This window comes from Alexandromys fortis, unplaced genomic scaffold (genome assembly GCF_014885135.2).
Source record: "Alexandromys fortis isolate MF-2015 unplaced genomic scaffold, M_Fortis_MF-2015_v1.1 scaffold_152, whole genome shotgun sequence".
Taxonomy (NCBI): Eukaryota; Metazoa; Chordata; class Mammalia; order Rodentia; family Cricetidae; genus Alexandromys; species Alexandromys fortis.
In genome coordinates this window covers 2583920-2591042 of record NW_026068045.1, presented here as the reverse complement: position 1 = coordinate 2591042, position 7123 = coordinate 2583920, and positions in this window count along the sequence as shown.

Below are 7123 nucleotides of genomic sequence, written 5' to 3'. Positions count from 1 at the left end.
ATTAACTATCAGTATTTCTACCCTGGCCAATGCTACAAGTCCAGGCTCTGAGGCTTTTACTGTTTTTCAGAGAGCTGACAGCAAACATTTACAGTGTACAGAGAAGACACATGGTCAAACCCATGCCCTTTTCTCCCACTGAGAGCAGCTTCCATGCTATTGTTTCCTATGCTTCTTTCCCATTTTCACAGACATCTGCTGAGACCGGTTATGTACTAGGACCAAATACTCTAAAATAAAGAAATGAAAGCATCCCTTAATCGCTCCCAGCGGGGTGGAGCCCTAGGAGATGAAGGGGTGTCCTTATTCTCGTCAAGCCCCTGGGTTCTAAGGGCACACAGGAAGGGTACTGCAGGTAGAACAGAGAAGGCGTGCAGTGTGGCGGCTAAGGAGAGGTGCTGTGCTGTGCTGCACTGAGACAAAACAGGTAGCCCAGGCTGGCTTTAAACTCTTTCGTGGTGGTTCTTGTGCCTCATTTTCTAGAGTGCTGGGATTTTAGGCCTCAACCACCACACCAGGATAAAAGCAACTTTTTAATGTTGCCTTTCTATGCCAGGCAAGGCACACTTGCCTATTAGCTCAGTACTTAGGCAGTATGGCCAGGAGGAGAAAGAGTTCAAGGCCAGCCTCCTCGACATAGCAAGTTAGATGCTAGCCTGGGCTACCAGTTTAGATCCTGTCTCAAAAAAAATGAATAAAAATCCTTGTCTAAGCCCAGCATGATGGTAAATAATGAAAAAAAGCCAGCACTCTGAAGACAGATGCAGGAAGACTGGGAGTAGAGAGTTAGAAGCCAACCTTGCCTCCATAGTGAAACTGTTAAAAAAGAAAATAAATAAAAAAGACCCTGTTTCCAATCACCTATCAGTGGAGACCACCTATCAGTGGAGAAGCATCCACCTAACCATGTACAGAGCCAGATTTGGTCTCTAGCAAAGAAAGAAAGAAAAAAGAAGGGTTGGAGGAGAAAGGGGAGGGGAGGAAAACAATCCTAGGAATTCACTTCCAGAAAGTTTTAGCTGGGTTACTTAGCTGGCAGGCCTAAAAGTCCGGCAGCCCTCTCCCTGCACCAGCAGAATTTAGCACCAAATTTCTTTTTGCTTCCAAAACCCAAACCTACACTAGGGAAGAGGAAACTTGTAACATCACTGAAGCCAAGTCTTTAAATCAAAACAGAGCTTTCAAAGACATCTGAAGAGCAGCCCAGAAAGCCGGCGTGACAGGGTCCAGGCTGCTTAGACGGCCATCTCATTACCACTGCTGCTCCATGGCAGACAATGGCAGCCAACGCTTTCCTCTTAATACATGCCATGTTCCTTCTACTGTAGAGAATGCCAGGACTGGAGTCTCAAAAAGGAAAGCAAAAGAAATTCAGAAGCATCCCGGAGCCTGGCAGTGGTGGCGCACGCCTTTAATCCCAGCACTTGGGAGGCAGAGGCAGGCGGATCTCTGTGAGTTCGAGACCAGCCTGGTCTACAAGAGCTAGTTCCAGGACAGGCTCCAAAACCACAGAGAAACCCTATCTCGAAAAACCAAAAAAAANAAACCAAAAAAAAAAAAAAAAAAAAAAAAAAAAAAGCATCCTGGCAGGGAAATGGGGTTACCTTCAAAAGAACAGAAGTCAATGCGTCCTTAGACTCTGAGACACAGTAGCAGACAACGGAACCAGGTCATGAACTCCATGCCAGCCAAGTCGTTGTGCACGTGCAGACCCAGCAGAATAACATCCTTTCGCGTTCATGGGCTCAGAAAATGTCACCGCACACTATTGACATCTGCTTTTTATGTGTGTGTGTACCCATGAGCACACGGAGGTCACAGGACAGCTTGTGGAGTCCATTCTCTCCCTCTGCCATGTGACTGTCAGGGATCAAACTTGGCTCATCGGGCCTGACGAGAGCCTTTACTCTTGGAGACATCTCAATGCCCTATTTTAATTTTCTTTTGTCCAATAGTAACAAATATAAACACATTTTTTTAAACAGGGTCTTACTAAGTAGCCTATGCCGCTCTCAGACTAGCGCTCTTACTGTCTCAGGCTCACCGCGTCAGGACCATAGGCGTGAGCCGTCTTGCCCGGCTTTACACTGGTTCTTGTTTATGAGAGGGTTTCATTACATGGTTCAAGTTGGCCTCGAACACATGGCAGTCCTCTGCTTAGTTTCCTAAAGATTCATTAACTGCTTCAAGTGACTCCTTGGGGATAGTCCATCAAATTTTCTTTCTTATTTTCTATGTGTTTGTGTGCCAGAGGTTGAGCTGGGGTATCTTTCTCTTTTGCCCTTTGTCTTATTTTTTTTCTACTGTTATTGTGTAGATAATGAGTGTAGTTGCCAGGTGTGGTGGTACACACCTTTAACGCCAGGACTCAGGAGACAGAGGAAGGCAGCAGGGTCTGTGAGTTCAAATCCAGCCTGGTCTACACAGTGAGTTCCTGGACAGTCACAGTCACAGCTACATAGTGAGACCCTGTCTTGGGGGGGGGGGAGAAAAGAGAGAAAGAGAGAGAGAAGAAAGCGGGGGCTGAAGAGATAGATGGTTCCTTGATTAAGAACACTGCCTGCCCCTACAGAAGACCTGGGTTCAATTCAGAACCTACATGGTGGCTCACAACCATCTGTAACTCCAGGGGTCAAACACCCTCTTCATTCTCCTTTGGCACTGTATGTACCAAATACACAAACATACATGCAGACAAAACACTCACATACATAAAATGAATAAATATTTGGGGGCACTTTTTTCAAGACATGTTTTCTCTGTGTAACCCTAGCTGTCCTAGAACTCACTCTGTAGACCAGGCTGGCCTCAAACTCAGAGATCTGCCTTCCTCTGCCTTCCCAGTGCTGGGAGTAAAGGCGTGCACCACCTCCACCTGGCGAATAGATAATTTTTAAACGTGTGTGGGCACACATATACTTCAGTGAACAACATTGTGGAGTTGGTTCTTTTCTTTCCACCTTTTATGTAGACTCCAAGGATCAAATAAAAGGAGTCAGGTTTGGTGGGTACCTTTGACTACTGAGCTATTTTGCCAGTCCTCTACAGTATTTTTTGAGAGTGTCTCTACTGAATTTGGAGCACTAGGTATCTGCCTGTCTCTGTCTCTGTCTCCGAGCACTGGAATATACCTACCGCTTCACCCAGTCTTTACCTATGCTGGAATGCTAACGCAAGCCCTCAGACCCAACCAACCACACTTCCTCCCCAACCACTAAGAATCTGCCAATTTTTATATATAAATGATCAAGTTTTTCTAGATGTTGTTGATTCCTTTTTAAATTTTTTATCGCATTTATTTATTTGGGGGAGCATATGCTTCCCATCATAGTTGCTATTTTCCTTTTTGGGGACCCACCACCCTGCTCCCAAATAAATACACAGAGTCTTATTATTACTTAGAAATACCTGGCCTTAGCTTGGCTTGTTTCTTGCCAGCTTTTCTTAAATTATCCCATCTATCTTTTGCCTCTGGGCTTTTACCTTTTTAAATACCTTTCTTTACTTCTTACTCCATGGCTTGCTGTGCAGCTGGGTGGATGGCCCCTGGAGTCCTCCTCCCTTTCTCTCTTTAGTTCCTCCTCCTCCTCTTCCCAGATTTCTCTTCCTATTTATTCTCTCTGCCTGCCAGCTCCACCTATCCTTTCTCTTGCCTGGCTATTGGCTGGTCAGCTCTTTATTAGACCAATAGGGTGTTTTAGGCCAAGTAACAGTTTCACAGAGTTAAACAAATGCAACATAAAAGAATGCAACACATCTTTGCATCACTAAACAAATGTACCACAATATAAACAAATGTAACACATCTTTTGATACAGTTCCTCATGTTGTTGTGACCCCAACCATAAAATTCTTTTGTTGCTACTTCATAACTGTAATTTTGCTACTGTTATGAATCTTAATATAAATATCTGATATGCAGGATATCTGATAACCTGTGAAAGGTTATCTACAGGTCTTTTGGGGGTTTTGTTTTTATCTTCTAGAAGTTCTGAGCATTTTGTTATTTGTATTTGTTTTTGTTTTTTGAGAATGGGCTCTCAAGGAGTCCAGACTGGCCTAGAACTTGCTGTGTAGCATAGCCAGGCATGGTGGTGCACACCTTTAATCCCAGTTCTTGGGAGGCAGACACGGGTGGATCTCTGTGAATTTAGGCTAGCCTGATCTACCGAATGAGTTCCAAGACAGCCAGAACTATGTCATAGAGAGACCCTGTCTCAAAAAACAAACAAACAAACAAAAAAAAAAAAACTTGAACTTGTAACCTTCCTACCTCCACCTCCTGTGTTAAGGGTCTGCAGGCCTGTGCCAGGACACTCAGTATTTCAGTAGAGGGCTGTTATAGACTGAGGACATTCTGTTTTATTTCAAGTTACCCAGAGATTTCATCAAATATGAACACACAAACAAAATGCCAGAGGCTCTCTTTGCTGGCTGGAGCTAGGCAGGCCTTCACAGGGAAAAAGCAGGGTGCCTCTGCTGTGCCAGGAACCTTTAGAAAAAGGAAAGGGATTTTGCAGAGTTGAAGGTCAAGCACTTGTAAAAGAAATTTCCTCAAAGGTTGCCTTGAAAGACAAGAGGGAAGCTTATCTTCTGAAAATTCTAAGTACAAGGCTGAAGAAAAATCTAAGCACAGGGCTCAGAGGTTAAGAGCGCTGGCTGCTCTTTCAGAGGACCCAGGGTTCAACTCCCAGCACCCACATGGTGACTCACAATTCTGGCTCCAGAGGATCTGACGACCTCTTCTGACTTCCACAGACACCAGGCACACACATGGTACACAGATACACACTCAGGGAAAGTGCCCACACACACAAATTAAAGGGAAAAAAGAAAAGGCTAGTCACTATCACAAGGAACAAGAGTACAGAACTGAGATTTGAAGGGTCAGGGTGGCAAGAAATGCTGACTGCTTCTACGTACCTGCAGAACCCAAGCTGGTATTTGTCATCAGAATCAGAGGCCTGAGAAGCGTCTTAGCCTCTTCGTTTGTGCTTGATCACCTTTGTCCAGCTCGAAAAGGCACCAATGAGCACGCTGAGATATGGAACCACAAGTCGCAGGGGGTGCTCCAACTCAAAGTCAGTAGCCAAACTAATCTGTAAGCTTGGTCATGGCAAACTCAATAAGCAAATTTCCTTGACAGATGCCTCGGACTCCTGGTTTCTGGGTAGATGTGCCATTGTCTTCCTGGAGGATCTCACTCATGAGATCTAGACCATTAGAAACGCTTCAAGGAACAGAGGGAATTCTGGGTCCTGCGAGTTATCTTCTCCTGGAAGTGGAACTAAGGAAGAGGCCACATTGCAGAGGTGGAGAGGCTGTCAGCTGGGAGGAGCAGAGCAACTGGCTCACGTGAAGGAAGAACTAAGGATCTCCCACAGTGCTTCTGTAATATGGCCAGTTAGTAAACAGTGGCTTAAAATGTAGGGACATTTCATTTGTATTTTAATAAATAAATCTTGCCTGGAGATCAAAACAGTTGCCCTGATCAGCCTTACAGACCAGGCATTGGTGGCACACACCTTTAGTCCCAGTAGCTACACTGGTTTGCCACAGAAACCAGGCAGTAGTGGTGCACGCCTTTAATCCCAGCACTAGAGAGGAATATAAAATGGAAGGAGACAGTTCTCAGTCAGTCTCACTCTGAGGATTCGGGAAGGCAGGATCTCCATTTTCAGACCAAGGTAGAGGTAAGAGCCAATGGCTGGCTGCTTTTCTTTTCTGGTCTTCAGGTTGAACCCCAATATCTGTCTCTAGGTTTTTGTTAATCTTGCTACAGGTCTCTCCACAGATTGGAGTGAGCATGCCAGTGAGATGCCACACTTAGATGCTAGAATGGCTGTGGGCATGATGGGGCATATGTGTAATCCCAGTACCTGAGTGGTAGATGCAGAAGGATGGAGAGTGTAAGGCTAGCCTCAGCTACACGGAAAGGAGGCACCAGCACACACCTTCGCACTGAAGGATGTCCCCTGCAGACAGCAATGAGCACAGGCCTGAAGTCGCTTGGTCCATTTTGTCTTCCTGGGCTTCTTCCCTGGAGAACAAATTCTCTGGTGGCAGAACCCAGGCCCCCTGAGCTCCTGGAGCCACACTGACCTGCGTGGATGCTGGAGACATTCACGTGGTAGAGGACATGAGGTTATGCTACACAAGGCTAAGTCAAGTTCATCCCATCATGCAGTAGGAGCTTCTCACCCGCAACCAGGGAGTCTGACTTGAATCCACCCAGCACCTCTGCTCCTCTTTTGGAGCTGATAAGACTATGCCTTTCCTGGGGGGCTGAACCGGCCACCTCCATCCACCATGCAAACACGCCTTGGCTCCCCCCAGCTTTTATTTCTTGCTCAGAACCCTATGATGGCCTCTTAGCCGGTCCATTGGCATGTGTTCCCTGTACCCATCAAGACATCAATGTTGCCCTTCCCATCTCTAGTCAGATTCTCAGTCTTCCCTCTCAGGTGTGCTGCCCCACCCCCACCCCATCCTGCTCCTTGTCCCACTGCCACCCTCCCATCACGATCACTGGCTGGTCCTCGCCATGGTAACCAGTTCTCGCTTGGATCTCAGACTGTGTTGGAAGGCTAAGTCACCATGTCCTCCCAGAAGCACTGTCCCCCTCTATTTCAAAGCCCTTTCTGCCTTTCTTAGACTGTGCTCCATGGGTGCCTCCCTTTAAGGCCAGAAAGTACTACTGACCCACGGTGCTAAGAGAACTAACATCTCAGCCATTAAGAGCCTCTGAATTGGCTGCCGAGGCATGAGGGTAGGGTATGGACTCCCAAAGAAGGTACTGGGACCTATGGCAACTGTGGGCTTTACTACAAGACACTCCAGCTGGGTACACGATCCAACTCTGGCAGTTAGTAAGTGGTGGTCCCCATCGGGTGTGGTCTGTTTGCTCATTCTAAAATGAGGTAAGGTGGAAAAACAAAAAACCCAGGATAGCCAAAACAATCTTATACAATAAAGGAACGTCTGGAGGCATTACCATCCCTGACTTCAAACTCTATTACAGAGCTACAGTATTAAAAACAGCTTGGTATTGGCATAAAAACAGAGAAGTCGACCAATGGAACCGTATAGAAGACCCTGACTTTAATCCACAAACCTATGAGCA